A 16,172-nucleotide genomic window follows, 5' to 3' on the forward strand; every position below is an offset into this window, starting at 1 on the left:
CTTTAAGAGCAAATGAGTATGTGCGACAATCTTCCAAGTATAGGAACATTAATAACTGACAAAGCCAGACTACTGTTTATAAAGAAGAAACTCTACATTTAGAACACAACCACTGACACGTTTCGGCAACAAGTGCTTAAGTCCAGGAAATAGAACATAGGAGATGAGAGGTAAACAAATATAGAATGCTCAAGAAACTGCCCAAACTGAAGCAAGTGGAGCCTTAATGAAACAATTGAAAGGAGATTTAGGAGAGTAAAAGGTGGTGGAAGAACAGAGAAGAAAAAGGCTGACAAAAGCCCAAGATAGAAGAAGAGAGAGCAACTAAATACAAGGACTTCCAAGATTTTGAAACTTTGCTGAAGCAGGGCAAAAAGTTGGGAAATAAAAAACTCAAGTAATTGCACAATTTGATTCACATGCATTTCTTAAGCCAAGTAGCTAGCTCCCTCAAATAGGTTCAAAGTGAAGAAACAATTCAAAGATCCTTTTACATCATCATTTACACGTCATTTGCATCCTTCCATGTTAATTGTCCATATTTTGCAAACAGATTGCACACCCTTGGTTACTCTTTTCTACTACAATACAATACCAATCAAAAAATAAGGTGGTTTTCCAATCACGAATCATGGTCTGATGGGGGTAGACTGATATAACATATGGGTTGATTTGATATAACAATTTCCAACACAACAATTTAGGTTCATACAAAAAAAAAAAAAAAAAAAAGATTACTCCCCATTACATTTTAAAAAAAATAAAAAATAGTGAATTACAATGACCCCCACTAAGGGTTTTGACAAACGTAAATTTCCCTGGCAGTAAACTTGAAGGAAACCAAGTTAACAAATAATGTAAAATGATTAAAAAAAAAATCCCGTCTCTCTTACATGCATAAAATAATTAAAAAAAAATCAAAAAATTCTCCGTCCCAAGAATGATTAGAAAAACTAATGTATGTCAAAGATAATATTCCACATAACATTATTTAGGGTAAATTACAATGACCTCCGTTGATATTTCTAAGAAAGACATTTAACTCCCTGATATTCTAGAAAATACACACTCGCCCCCAAAAACTTGTAGTCACATAACTAGCAGCCCCTCTCATTAAGTGGTTGTTGGGGTTTGTGATAGTAACTTTCTACAGCTTTTTTTTCTTCTTCCTACCAAAATGAGTAAGAAAAGGAAGAACTAAGAACTAATGAAAAGAATGGGTGCCAAATATAATGATTGCAATAAAGGCATACCACAATTAGATCATAGGGCAGTAGCAAATGGTAGAAACACTTCTCAAATCTATTAATTGCCTTAAAATAGGTTGAACACAACCTTTCTTAACTAACTTTTCAATGCAATCTTTCACATATATTCAGGACCAAATAGGCTACACTACACGGTCAAAGGATGTCCACAATCACTTAATCCGTCAAGTTGTATTAAATTATTAGACTGTATGTGGGTGACTCAACAATGCCAGATGCAACAAGTGTTAGATAGCCATGCCAATGTCAGCTTAACTGCCTCAAATCATCTAAACATAAGAACTAACATGCTCCCTAAGAGATCATTCATAATGAATTCTTGATTTCACTTGGAAGCCATAAGACAAACAATAAAATTTCCCCTAAATTATCAACCCCTATAAAATTCAACTAATACTGAATGGAAATTAGTCATCAAATGTATCCACAACAACAACAACATACCAACACAATTTAAAAAATATAAGGCAAAGAACAAAAGAACTGTTCACAGGACACACAGAAAAGCAGAGTGAAGCCTCTTCACTGGAAAATACATGCCTGAACACCTCAGAAATTGAATTGCTCTCACATGCATTTGAATAATAATTTCAACTCCTCCAGACATGAAAGAGGGTTCCTTTAACTATATGTTGAAGATTGCAAAAAAAATAAATAAATAATCAAAAAACCATATACCCACAAAACAGAACCAACAGAGGATGACCTAGGTAACAATTTAACCACACAAAACTAAAAGTGAGGCATTGAATTCACCTCAAATCCAAGAGAACATCTGATGAGTCTCTGAACATATTCAATTACATCTTTCCTCTTCTCACCTAACAGTCAGTCCAATGACCCTCATAGTGTAATAAGCCATTCAATTCAAGTGCACAAAAGAGTTGACCTTTTCCAAATAGCAATAATTCAAATTCTAAGAAAAAAATAGAAACATAGCAGAAGATGAGACAAATTAAGATATAAAAAAAAGTTGAGCCATCCAATTAAATTTGATCATGTGGTAGCTACCATAGAAGAATTTAAAGCTTTATCAACCCTTAGTTTACATGAACCAAAATTCTTCTTTCAACTTCATCAAATTTTTTGAAGTGTTGTGTTAATTTATAGTTCACTTTTTTCTTAGATATATATGCCAACCAAACCGCTAATAGTTATGGAGACTATATATGCTTTGTTGTGATACTTGCTTATAAAATTTGAACAGAAATATGCACAAAATAGGGCAGAAAGAATGGAGCTCTTAAAATAACCTCATTTTGCCAACACTTTTTTTTTTTTGGCAGTCAGGCATTTTTTCAAACACTTAAGAGGACCCTTAATATCAGATAACATTTACAGACTATCATCTATACGTACACATATACATAGCATGTATATATAGATGAGAAATCAATATATAGGAGAGGATCTGACAGACCGGATATCATTAGGCCGTGGTGATCCCAAACTATAAAAAATTTCTATGTAGTGTTTCTTTCTCCTCTCTCTTTCTCAAGTGTCCCTCTGGAGCTCTCTGTCGTCGATGAAGCCACTCCCGTTCTGATCCGCTACCTGGAAGCACGTCACCACGCTTGGATCCATGCTTGTTGGGAAGGACGATGGCAACAGAGATGCGAATGGGCTTCCGTAAGCCTACGCTTGTAGTAGGTATCCTCCTTCGGAGGCGGCAACAAAGTGTGGATGTGGAGTAGCGGCGTAGGGTTTGTACTTGAAGGTAAAGATTCAAAAGATGAAAGGGTTGGGAGTTTCGACGAAGGAGTGGCTGCTGGCGATGGGATTTAGGTTTTGATCTACCTCACGATCTGGATCTCAGATGAGAGAGGGAAGAGGAAGAGAGAAGGACTAGGGCTGGGTGAATGAATTTAGGACTCTAAAGTTTTGGGATAGTTTGAAAAAATATATATTGATCACACTTGTTTAGAAGTTGTTAGCAAAAAAATTATATATATTCATACTTATTTAAAGGATGGGATTAAAAAATATATATATATAATTATATTTAATTAAAAGAAATATTATTATATTTAATTAAATTAAGTGTGATTAAAATATTAATTTAATTTTTTATCACACTTTCAATAAAAGTGAGATATTTTCATTTATCAAAGTGTAATCTTTATAATAGTGATCATACTTTAATTAGAAGGTGTGATTAATATATATATATATATATATATATATATATATATATATATATATATAATCACACTTAATTAGAAAGTGACATAAAAAATAAATATTATCACATTCAATCAAATTAAGTGTGATTAAAATTTTGAAAATTGTATATTTTATATAAAAATCAATTTGAAATATTTTATATAATCACACTTTAATTAGAGGATGTGATTAAAAAATATATAAATAATCACACTTTAATTAGAATGTGTGATTAAAAAATATATATATAATCACACTCATTTAAAAAGTGTGATTAAAAAGTAGTAGTGTATATATAATCACACTTTAATTAGAAGGTGTGATTAAAATATATATATATATATATATATATATATATATATAATCACACTTATTTAAAAAGTGTGATTAAAAAGTAATAGTGTATATATAATCACACTTTAATTAGAAGGTGTGATTAAAAATATATATAAATAATCACACTTTAATTAGAATATGTGATTAAAAAATAGATATATAATCACACTCATTTAAAAAGTGTGATTAAAAGATAGTAGTGTATATATAATCACACTTTAATTAGAAGGTGTGATTAAAAAATATATAAATAATCACACTTTAATTAGAATGTGTGATTAATATATATATATATATATATATATATATATATAATCACACTTATTTAAAAAGTGTGATTAAAAAGTAATAGTGCATATATAATCACACTTTAATTAAAAGGTGTGATTAAAAAAACATATATATAATCACACTTAATTGAAAAGTGGCATAAAAAATAAATATTATCACACTCAATCAAATTAAGTGTGATTAAAATATCAATCTAATTTTTTTTATCACACTTTCAATAAAAGTGAGATATTTTTTTTTGTCAAAGTGTGATCTTTAACTATTTTTGTAGTAGTGCGGAAGCAGCCACTGGCATGGTCTCCGATCCAATGGATCCAATATTCAGAATGCTGAGGCCGATCGAAAACAGATCAACTCAGATCTAGGGTTTTGCCCAGCAGATTCGACGACCAATGAAGACCTGTCTTCGTTCGATTTTGTGGTCTTGCGATTCAGAGCTTCGCAAAGAATACGAAGAAAACACTACTTACTCTGTTTCTTTGTGAAATGGTGGAGAGAGAGAGAGAGAACTTTCAAGTCGAATTTTTTTTTATCTGCTTCATGGTTTTGAATTAGATTCGAAACAATGGAACTCATATTCGAAATCCCTTATTACAAATTTGGGGAATATCTGAAAAAATCAAAATTAAATAATTTTCATACAAAATAAGGTAAGGAGAGGAAGAAGCAGTCTATGAATCTACACAAATATGAGGGGGGGAAAAACCAAAACCAAAGATGAAGATGAAGATGAAGACAACCAACTTACCAGTCAATGAAATACACTCTCAATCGTTGCTTTCAAGGACTCCTTACAGGAAGAACACCATGAAGAAGAGATGGATAACTCTGATTTCAGATACACAAGAGAGATCGATTCGGTCTTACAGAGATTGAAACCCTTCCCTCTCTATCGTATGTGCGTCGTGTGTAATTGATGTATTAACGGCACGCCATATACACGTCGTAGAAACTTTTATTATTAATTGGAAAAAAAAATCATAAAAAAAATATTAATTGGAAAAAAATTAATTGAAAAAATAATTTTGTTAGAAAAATTTGTAAATTTTTGTTTAAAAAGCAACGAAAACTCATTTTTTGAATTTACGTTTTTTTTTCTCAAGGTTACAAACTAAGACAATCATTTATAAACTAAAAAAATTATCAAACAAGCTTTTATGACAGTTTTTAAAATTTTTGTAAATATAAATTGAAAACTGAAAACAAAATGGTTACCAAACAGGTCTCAAATGGTAAAAATATCGTAAAATTAACAAATAATTAAATAAGTTACCAACGTAAAAAATGACTTATCAAAAGATTCTTAGGCTATGTATGGTTTGATTTTTAGATTTTTTTTAAATTAAAAATTAATTTGGTAAAGAAATAAGAAATAAAAAAATTATTTTTTAAACAAAATGAAAATAATTTTTTTATTTTTTTATTTCTTAACCAAATTAATTTTTAATTTTTTAAAAAAATTTCGAAAAATCAAACCATACATAGCCTTGGTAAGTCATTTCTTATGTTGATAACTAATTTCTTAGATATTTTTTTAATATACAAATTATTTTTTTAAGGATTTTTTTATAAAAATAATTTAACAATCTCGTCACTAGCCATAGTGTATGAGAGAAGTTGAAAAGGGCGTAGGAGTAGATATAGGAGAAGTCAAAAAATGCTGAGCTTTTTTTTTTAAATAAATAAATCAGGAAATTTAGATTGGGATATTGGAGCTCCCACAGGGAGGGCTTGGGGTTAGAAACCCCATTTTCCTTAATATATAGATAGATAGATAGATAGATAGATTTAATAAAAATTTATGTCTGTTTTAGATATTTTGGATGAGATCTTATAAAAAAAAAGTGTAGACATGAATGTCCTCATATTTTATTGTGTTTATAATTATCTATATATGTGAATTGTGATTTTTAAATGTTTTTTTTTAAATGTCTTCTTTTTTTCCTTTTTTATATTATATTAAAGTTTAATATTTTGATAACAATCATATGTGTTGGACTTTTCAAGGAATTAAATGTCTTTTTTTATTATATTATATTAAAGTTTAATATTTTGATAATAATTATATGTGTTGAACTTTTCAAGAAATTTTTTATGTTTGTTCTTAATACTTTAAAGTGTTATTATGAGGGATAATAATCATATGTGTTGGAACTTTTCAAGGAATTCATATGTGTTGAATTTTAAAGAAGTTTTTTTTATGCTTGTTCTTAATGCATTAAAGTGTTATTATGAGGGTAAAACTTGGGTGTTGGGAGATGTTAATAAATGCTAAGATTTTTATTTTTTTTAAATCAAAAAATCAAGAAATTTAGATTGGGAGATTGGAGCTCCCACAAGGCTTGGGATTAAAAACCCCATTTTGCTTAATATATAGTATAGATAGATAGATAGATAGATATATCTTTTTTTTTCTTTTTCTTTTTTTTTGTGTGGTTTCTATTCGGGTATTTTTTTTTCAATTTATTTAAGATGGAGTTGTGGGTATCTTTTTTTTTTAAATTTAATTTATCTGTGATTTTCATTTGTTTTTAATTATTATTATTTAGGTAAGTTATGATGTGAGTTAGATATGTGATAGACATGTAAGTTTTATTATTTAGATAAACTTTAAAGATTTTTTTTTTAGTTTTTTAGTTTTTTTGGTTATGTTATAATGTAATATATAAAATATAGGTAGATATCTACAACTTTAAAAGAAAATATTATCTGATTTTTTTGGGAAGAGAAAATGAAGGCAAGTTTTAATATTTTTTTTTGAAAATTTGTGAGAGAGAATAGGAGGGAGAGATTATGAAATATTTTTGTTATTAAATAAATAAATTAGTCAATAGTTTTTTTTAATCTATTTTGTAAATTAAAAATCAATAATTTTGGAAAATTGATTAATTTGTCCTATTAAGTGATTTAAAATTTTGATAGATATACATAAAAAAAATACATAATTATATTATTAAATCATAATTCAAATTTAGATGTTATATCTTTTTGAGATCTATAGCTAAATTCTTATCTTTTTATTTTTGTGTGTAACCATAGTATATGGGAGAAATTGAAAAGGGTGTTGCAATAATTATGAGAGAAGTCAAAAGGGATTGTGGGTTGGGAGAAGTCAATAAATGCTGAGGTTGGGTTGGGAGAAGTCAATAAATGTTGAGATTTTTTTTTTAAATCAAAAAATTAGAAAATTAGGATTAGGAGATTGAAACTCCCACAGGCCTTGGGGTTAAAAACCCCCTTTTGCTTAATATATAGTATATATATATATATATATAGATAAATAAATAGATATAGATCGATAGATAGATAGATATAGATATAGATAGATAGATAGATAGATAGATAGATAGATAGATATAGATATGGCACATACCATTTATATGGCACAAGGACTAAAGAACCGGGACAACTGCTGCAATTTGCTCTCATCTAAATTAAAGGGATTTAAAAAGTTAAAAAAAAAAAGAACAAAAAATTATAATATTAAAAAATGTTCACTAAAAACATATAGATTAAAAATTAAAAATTAATTATTGTAAACTCCATACTAAACAAGGTAATGTTTTCTATTAATTTGAAAATTAAAAAATTATTATTAATTTTTCCTCTGTTTTTTTTTTTCTCATAAAAAAAAAATAGCTACATTAATTATTTTTTTTATTTTTTTTTTTTGTGGAGAGGGGTTTTGACCTACGATTTTTCTAAAATGGGTGTTCTAGACGGAAAGGGTAGAGTTGGTTCAGCCAATAAGAAAAAGTGCTTATGCAAGAGGCGCCTTCACTGTGAGCAAGAATAGTTAGTTTTGCATAGGGTGCCTTCTTGTATAATAGCTTCAATACTGGTATACATGAAGGGCTTAAGTGTGAGACGTATAAGAGGGGCTTTAGTGCGAAAATAGAAGAAATGGTTTACAGAGTGTCTTCTTGCTTCACGACTTCAATACTTGTGAGAGAGGAGTAGGCTCAAGTGCGAGAGAGAAATGAGGGTTTGTAGGAAGTGTCTTCTTGGGTCACGACTTGAGTGTCCGTGCACATGAAAATGAGTGATAAGGGTCAGAGTGTGTCTCTTGGGGTCACGGTTTTAGTGCTCCGAAACACAAAACCATAGCATATTAATAAAGAGAAATAATTAGTGAAAAAATGTTTTTGTCTTCTTAAATACAAGAACAGAGAATTTATTATTGGTGATGAAATATTTTTGTCTTCCACAACATAACCTTATGAGACGAAAAATATATTCATTGTGCAATCAATCAGAATTTATTAGTGACTAAATATTTTCATCTCCCACAACTTATTCTTCCAAGACAAAAATATATTTGTCGCTCATTTAATAGAAAGATGAAACGGCATCGTTTGCATGATGGAGTGTTTATTGGTGACGAAACATATTCATCTTCCATAACTTCTCATTCCTAGACAAAAATATATTTGTCGCCTAATAAATGGAAATATGCAACGACATCGTTTAATAGATAGGGAATTTATTGGTGACGAATTACGTTCGTCACAAAAAATATATATATTTTGTGACAAAAATGTTCGTCTCCAATGAGCTAAAATAATTCGCGCCAAAGCAAATAAAATTGGCGCCTAAATTTTGCAGATGAAATTTTTTTTCGTCTCCTATACGTTTGAGAAAAAATAAAACAAACGACAAAATTAATATTTTATCATCTTTGGGTTAAATTTTAAGACAAAAAAAATTTCGCACCAAATTTTGTCACAATAGCCTAGATTTCTTGTATTTTGTTTCCTTGTTTAATTATTATTATTATTATTTTCATATTGTGGTGAGGGGTTTACTATGAGAAAGAATAATAGCTTTGCACAAAATGTCTTCTTGGATAATAATGTTTGTATGCACAAACGACGAGAATAGAGGAGCTTTAGTGAGAAATAGAAGAGATGGTTTATAGAGATTATTTTCTTGAGTCACAGCTTCAATACTTGTGAGAGAGGAGACTCAAGTGCGAGATAGAAACGAGGGTTTGTAGAGGGTGTCTTTTCGGGTCACGACTTTAGTATTTGTGTGTGTGTGAAAGTAAGTGATTAAGGTGAGAGTGATCTCTTAGTTTCTGACGACATTTTAATAAAGAGAAATAATTAGGGATAAAATATTTTCGTCTCAAACTCATATGTTCGTTGCCTAATCAACAAAAATACAAAAACAACGTTGTGTGGGGATGGAGAATTTATTGGTGATGAAATATTTTCGTCTCCTTCAACTTAACCTTATGAGACGAAAATATATTCGTCGCACAATCACTCAAAATGCAACACGACACATGGAGAATTTATTAACGACGAAATATTTTCGTCTCCCAAAACATATCCTTCCGAGACAAAAATATATTTGTCGCCTAATTAACAGAAAGATAAAATGAGCATGAAGAGTTTATTGGTGACGAAATATTTTTGTCTCCCATAACTTATCCTTCCCAGCCAAAAAATATATTTGTCACCAAATAAATAAGAAAATGAAACGACATCGTCTAATAAGTTTCGAATTTATTGGTGACGAATTCCTTTTGTCGCAAAAAACTTTAAAATTTGTGACAAAAATGTTCGTCTCCAATGAGCTAAAATAATTGGCGCCAACAAGAAAAAAAATTGGAGCCTCTTTTTTTTCTGATGAATTTATTTTTTCGTCTCCTACAGTTTTGAGAAGAATTAAAAGAAACGACAAAAGTAATATTTGGTCATGTTTGGGTTACATTCTAAAACGAAAATAAATTTTATCACCAAATTTTAAAAATTAATTATTGAAAACTCCATACTAAACAAGATAATGTTTTCTATTAATTTTGAAAATTACAAATTTTTTATTATTTGTTTCTCTGTATTTTTTCTCACAAAAAAATAGCTACATTAATTATCTTTTTTTTTTTTTTTTTGTGGAGAAAGGTTTTGACCTTTGATTTTTCTGAAATAGGTGTTCTAGACGGAAATGGTAGAGTTGGTTCAGACAATGAGAAAAAGTGCTTGCGTACATAGGGTGCCTTATTGGATAATAGCTTCAATGCTGGCATGCACGAAGGGCTTAAGTGTGAGACAGAAGAGAGGGGCTTTTACGCGAAATAGAAGAAATGGTTTATAAAGTGTCTTCTTGAGTCACGACTTCAATACTTGTGAGAGTGGAGTAGACTCAAGTGCGAGAGAGAAATGAGGGTTTGTTGAAAGTGTCTTCTTGGGTCACGACTTCAAGGTCCGTGTACATGAAAATGAGTGATAAGCGTCAGAGTGTATCTCTTGGGGTCACCGTTTCAATGCTTCGAAACACAAAACCATGACATTTTAATAAAGAGAAATGACTAATGATAAAATATTTTTGTATCCTTCAATACCAGAACAAAGAATTTATTATTGGTGATGAAATATTTTTGTCTTCCACAACTTAACTTTATGAGATGAAAAATATATTCGTCACGCAATCAATTAGAATTTATTAGTGACGAAATATTTTCGTCTCCCACAACTTATTCTTCTGAAACAAAAATATATTTGTCACCTATTTAATAGAAAGATGAAATGATATTGTCTGCATGATGGAGTATTTATTGGTGACGAAATATTTTCGTCTTCCATAACTTATCCTTCCCAGACAAAAATATATTTGTCGCCTAATAAATGGAAATATGCAACGACATCGTTTAATAGGTATGGAATTTATTGGCGACGAATTACGCTCGTCACAAAAAAAAAAATATTTGGTGACAAAAATATTCGTCTCCAATGAGCTAAAATAATTTGCGCCAATGCAAATGAAATTGGCGCCTCATTTTTGCACACGAAATTTTGTTTTCGTCTCCTATACTTTTGAGAAAAATTAAAACAAACGACAAAATTAATATTTCGCCATCTTTGGCTTAAATTTTAAGACAAAAAAAAAATTCGTCACCAAATTTTGTCACAATAGCCTAGATTTCTTGTATTTTTTTATTGATTTTAAGCATTTGGTGACGAAATTTGGTTTTTCTCTCTAAAAATAATACATTTGGAGACGAAATTATTTCCTCTCTAAATTTTTTTACAATGGTGACGACAAATTTCATCTCCAAAATGGCGCCAAATCTTCCACCAAATTTTCCAAGGGCGGGAAATTGTTTTGTGACGAAAAATAAAATTTAGAGACGAATAAAATTTTCGTCACCTATTGTTTTATTTGATTTTAAGCATTTGGTGACAAAATTTGGTTTTTGTCTCTAAAAATAGTACAATTGGAGGCGAAATCTTATTTTCATCACTAAAACATGTATATTTGGAGACGAACTATTTTTTCGTCACGCGTTTTTGTCACCATAGACCTTTTTTGTTTTAGTGATATTTGATGGTGCTCTGCAAATTTGTAAGACTGTTATTACTCTACCTAAATTCAATAAAAACCATGATTTGTTTGAGAAGGTAATGCTTGAACTCGCTCTCGACAAGGATAATCACAAGGGAAGGATGCCAATGCCACAGTCGAGTTCACTGTCTCAGGTTAACCCCCACTACACCTTACCGGTCCCACTCCGCAGCCCCTCTGCTATTTGAAGAACACAGCTCTTGAGGATTTTGCACTTCAACATCAAAGTCATACCAGCATAATTGCTGAGTAAATATGTCCCTCTAAAATTCTTAATTTACCACAAAAATGAGCATGGGGAACTACTTATATAGACGTTATCCATGAACTACTCATCTGATTCAAGAGGCCTTATTGAATCAGGTGAAAGGCACACCACAAAATCCATAGTCCAGGTACAGCGAGGGAGAAAATGGGAGGGTGAGATAAAAGATAAGAACAAAGGCATTAAATTTGAGTGAGAATCATTTCTTGTTGAGGCCATCTGTGTATTCACTTTAAACAGGAGTAGAGGGGATTTAAGGTTAGGTTTTTAAAGTTGAGGGGGATCACATCTATATATACAAACCATTTTATACATGTTCGGATGTTGCTTCTGTATCTATAGTATTAGTGTTTGCGATATATCCATCAATACATGATGGAATTTATCATCGATATCCACAGGCAAAATGTTGCAACTCTTAAATCTCAATATATCACTCAATATATATATGTACACATTACAATATTTCATTCCATTATTAGACTGTTCCCATTTTAAAATTAACAGTTTATTAGATCTCTTTTTGTGTATTTTCAAGTGGGTAACACCAAGAATAATAATTTTTAGTACACTTTCAGTTCATACAGACAATTAATCTCCTAATTCCACATACATCTCCAAACACGTCCTTGAAACGAAGGCATTCTGAATTATAACAGACAAAACAAGAAGCAAATACCTGTGGTTATCCTGAACATCCTTTAGTTCCACCACACCATTTTGCTGTTCATCTTTGACCTTTGAAAGAGGAGAAAAGAACTGCAAAGGGGGGGAAAATGAAACACAAGGTAAGCCTGAAAATAACATGGTAATCATTAAAATATATTTCTCTTTCTTGTAGTACCTGGTGCATTGAGATGAAAACAACTGTAATTCCTAACATAAAGTTTATAGTCAGAGTGGCCAAATAATGCAGCAGATGCTATGCCTGTGAATATTGTGGCAGCAGTTGATGAATACTTCTTCAAGATTGTATCTGGTCACATCAAACAAAATGTCAGATTGCAACTAAGAAAATTCCCCATGCAATAACTCGTGTAATGGTGCATATTGAACAATAACAAATATAATTCTTAAAGTCTCAAATGAGCAGAACAACATCTGAAGGTTGATGCATAGAAAGAAGACCTCAAACTACTAAGGAAAGTAATCAAACCTGCATATTTGAAGAAAAATGATGATAGGATTCCTTGTGCTGCATTGTTAAATATTAGAAGCATGGTAGCTTTTGAATGGCCTTCAAAGATGTCAAAGCTACTAGGACCTGAAATATTCAACATTACAAAATTAGAGCCACAACTCAAAAATGTAGATCCCATGAACCAAGAGCACTAATCATCCTCGAGTGTCCTATACAAATTGAATTATCCTGAAGCTACACATCCAATAGAAAGGTTATAGCCATTAAAAAGAATGGAGCCTTCAACACAACAAGGCATTAACTATTTCATGAAATTTTAGTGTGACACTGGAAAAATACATTAACAATATGTGCTGAAGGCTCCATTCGTGTAAAGCCACTAAAATTTGTGCAATTTCTCAAATATGACCCAATCACTTTACCTGTTTAACAAAGTAGAAAATGAAAGAAAATAGAAAAAAGCAAAGCCAAAAGGCAGTTTTGGTTAATCTTTCCACCTAAGGAACTGCTAAAAGCATTAGGGGTCTATGAATCACGGGTATGAGAAATGGTACATTACGGATATGTCGATATGGTAAAATTTAAAAAAAAAAGTAGGATACGGGTACGGGTACAGCTTGGTATGTTTATAACAAATATTTATTTTTGATTTAGAGTAATACAAAATTTGATTAAATGGTTTAACTTGCTTAGATTCAACCTACAATTAACATTTAATGCCAAAAGTAAAGGTATAAATTACAAACCAAAGCTTAATTTTAAAATCATGCCAAGCATAAAATTAAAAATTAAAAAGAAATCTAGTGAAAGGAATTTTATCTCTTTAGTAGAAGAAAACATTGTTTTGATTGAGGTACGATGCAGTTTGGGTATATACTAGGTACATCAGAGAAGAAAAAAATTGGATTATGTTTTGTGTACCCGGTACATATGCAAAATTATCATGCTAAGTATCATACGTCGGTAAATATTTAGTACAGGTACGACATATTTGTCGAAGTACCCATGCTTCATAGGGGGTCAGCAAGTCAGCAGAACTAATAGCCAAGGTATCCTACTAAAAAACTAACACAATTTGAGACCAGTCATGGCAGTACTGGACTGAGTAAAAGAGAAAACTACCTCAAACATGCACTTAATTCACTTAGAGGAATAGGAGATGAACTGTATGAAATCAAGTTTGTGGCAAATTATAGCATAAACTGAAAAATAAAGTTGCCATCTCCAACAATTGATGTCAGTATAACTTGAAAACATTTTTCTCTAATATTAATCGACTAGGCTGTACAATGAAGCTTCATCTCCATACCTTTGACCATGGCAGTCACAAGAATGCCCAGGAAATTATTTATAAAAGTGAAATATTACAAAAGTGAAGTTATTTATAAATTATACAACGCTAAAAACTTGCATCACTAGTAAAGTACAGTTGAACAGATATATAATGGAGTTTCAAGTACTATTGGTAATGAGTGATTCAGATTCAATACAAGGCAGCTTGACCCCAAAATAGTCATGCATCATTTTCTGGACACTGAGCCTGAATCCTACATACACAATTCTAGTTTCTCTTTATGTCAAACAAATGAACTATTGGGAGACAAACTCCAATAAAATGCACCACTTAAAAACAAAAACCCAATATCCTACAGCTACAATTTTTCCAAATATTCTCAAGAACATAAATTCCAATAAACAAACCTTCTTCCTGCTTACTTTTCTTTTAGACCAAATAGGTATTCAACTTTATGCCACAACAATTACTCTTTTTAACGAAGGTTCTACCCAGTGCATAACACACCTGCTTATAGCATGGACTAGAGAGGTAATAAGTAGACGACCTTATCAAGACCATCACTGAAAGTACTCAAATGAAGAATAAAATAAAGAGGTGTGAACTATAATTGCTGACATGATAAATAAAAAATTTGGTGATTTCCCTTTAAGTGTCTTTCAGTAATGCAAACAAAAAAATATCCAATATTTCATTGACAAGGGATACAAGCTAACCATACTCAATTTGAATCACCTAAAGATATATGCTTGTGTCATATTGGCTCTTCAAAGCATACTCATTGTAGACTGAGGCCAAAGACGGAACAGTCACCTGCACATTGAACTCCTAAAGTTAGCCTCAACCTTATAGAAACAAGTCACTTTTCTTTTATTTTTTTCCTTTTTCCTTTCTTTTTGAACCATTATAGAAACAAGTCTATAAAAAAAAACAAAACAAACCAAACCAAACCAAACCAAGCCTTAAGTCCCATCAAGTCTAGAAACAAGTCTATGAGATGAAAAAACCATAATGTACAAATGACTAATTTCAGACCAAACAGAATGCATAGCTATAAGTTCTACAATAATGTCAAATAAGAGGACATCAAGTTTAACTAAAAGAAAATGCCTCAAATTACTTACAAAGATCAATGTATACACATATGCACTCGTTGCAACTGGAAGACCTAGAGCAGTAGCACCCTCATGTTGCTAGTTTAAGAGAATGAAATCAGTACTTTGATTTTGTTAGATGCTCAAATCCATCCAATTGATTGAGAAGTTCCAGCATCGTCCCCTGCACTTCACTATCACCATTACTAGATTCAGATTCCATTCAAGCAGATCCAATGCTGGCGATTTCATCCATAAAGATGATTGATGGAGCATGCTCCCTGTGTAACATAAACAAAAATAAATCACACATAAAACATGTAAGAGGAACTATATAACACTTCTATAGACTAAAAAGATTTATTAACCTGATATACAAGATATTATAATTTTTTTGGCAATAACAATGTTATCGATGAAGTCGGACAAACTTGGCCATCACAAAAAGTTCTCTAACCATTCGAGAGCCCTCACCAATATACTTTTGAACCAACTCAGAACCAGAAACCCTTATAAAGGTACAATCAGTATGAGATCTAGAGAGAGAGAGAGAGAGAGAAATGGTGGAGCTCACTACGTCACCGATACAGATGACGGTGGTGACGGAGCTTCGAAATCGCTCTGAATCTCGAAATCGATCTGGATCTTCAAAATCGCTCTGAACAGCCGATTGATATCGATCTGAATCTTCGAAATCGCTTCGAAATCGCTCTGAATAGCCGATGGAGCTTGTGTTCTTTGAAGCTGTCTTCAAGAACAGCCGATTGATCTTTCGAGAGACGAAGTTTCTTCATAGAGTTATCTCCTCTGTCTTCTTCGTCGCTGTGAGAGACAGAGAGAGATGTCTGCGTATAAGATAAGAGAGATGCGTGCGTATAAGAGAGAGGGCTCAGATTAAAAAATAAGGGTTTCAAAAAAAGGGGCGCGTGTGTTTACCGCATTTGGAGGCATTTTTAAACGCCTTCAATTTATA

At 31.3% G+C, this 16,172-nt stretch overlaps 1 pseudogene across 1 annotated transcript; it reads right to left on the bottom strand.

The window, feature by feature from the left end:
• Positions 1–11,793: 11,793 nt before the first annotated feature.
• LOC145797831 (CMP-sialic acid transporter 2-like) lies at positions 11,794–14,130 on the bottom strand (annotated as a pseudogene). Its single transcript, XR_014339147.1, has 6 exons — positions 14,121–14,130; positions 13,151–13,233; positions 13,027–13,045; positions 12,827–12,934; positions 12,515–12,646; positions 11,794–12,429 (listed from the first exon to the last, which is right to left on the bottom strand). The product of XR_014339147.1 is annotated as a CMP-sialic acid transporter 2-like (transcript).
• Positions 14,131–16,172: the final 2,042 nt, after the last annotated feature.

Source organism: Camellia sinensis, chromosome 8, assembly GCF_055761805.1.
Source record: "Camellia sinensis isolate YWXY chromosome 8, ASM5576180v1, whole genome shotgun sequence".
Lineage (NCBI taxonomy): Eukaryota > Viridiplantae > Streptophyta > Magnoliopsida > Ericales > Theaceae > Camellia > Camellia sinensis.